Below are 1035 nucleotides of genomic sequence, written 5' to 3'. Positions count from 1 at the left end.
CCAGCAGCAGCAGGAGCAGCAGCGTCGCGGGGCCACCTCGGGTCCCCATGGTGTCCCCCGGGGCTGGAGCAGCGGCGAGGGCTCTGGGACAGCACAGCCTCCGCCGGCGCCTGCTTCCAGGCAAGGGCTGCTACTACTACTATATTTAATAAAACTGACCGAGGGAGGGACCTGTAACTTCTCCCGCCTGTCAGAAAGGAGAAATTGGCTCACATTACAACGTCAAATTTCTCTCTTAAAGGGCTAGAGGCCCTCGCCACCCACCCACACGCTCCTGAAAACCGCCTTGTTCGTGCCGGGCGAGGAGAGGGAGGAGCAGGGAAGGAGCCCGATGAGGGGCGGCTCCGGAGGCATCGCCTGCTCCGGGCCAAGTAGGACGTCCAGGGAACCCCTGGCACTAGGCACTTCTTGGGATCAAAGTCACTCATGCTGTCCACACAGACCCAGGCGAGTGGCTCAGTCCCAAAGTCACCGTTTTCCATCCCTAGCCGTATTCCCAAAGTGGCTCTCCAAACCTCGCACCTCTCAGCGGGCATTCAGGATGGCCCTCAGCCTTCAGGGTTGTTAGCACAACACTGGGGAAACAGCTTTCCAGCTTCTCCCGCTGGTGCAGGGCCGGTTCCACATGTGCTCAGGCCAGGTCACAACCCTTTAGAGACAGCATCCCAACCAGCCTGACTGGCTGCTCCTTGCTGCATTCCAGCGATCTCTTTGCTCATATCCCATCTTTCATCCCCCTCCAAAGGTCCCCCCTTCCTCCTCCTTGGCTCTTGTGCAGGACACCCCTCCCTCCTCCCAGGTGTGTGAAGTTCAGGTCCTTTTCCCCCCATGCTGTATTTTGCTGATGGATTACGTGTGGCTTCTTTCCTGCCAGGTTATTTCTAACGCCTTTAGGGCCCTCAGTGTGACTTTGCCATCTTTGGCAGCATTTGCAACACCTTCCAGCTTACAGTCGTCTACAAACATAATTAATTTGTTGTTTACTCTTGCTTTCAGATCATTAATAAAGACATTAAATAAACCTGCTGTTTTCTC

Source organism: Pithys albifrons, chromosome 13, assembly GCF_047495875.1.
Source record: "Pithys albifrons albifrons isolate INPA30051 chromosome 13, PitAlb_v1, whole genome shotgun sequence".
NCBI lineage: Eukaryota > Metazoa > Chordata > Aves > Passeriformes > Thamnophilidae > Pithys > Pithys albifrons.
This window is presented reverse-complemented; position numbering follows the sequence as displayed.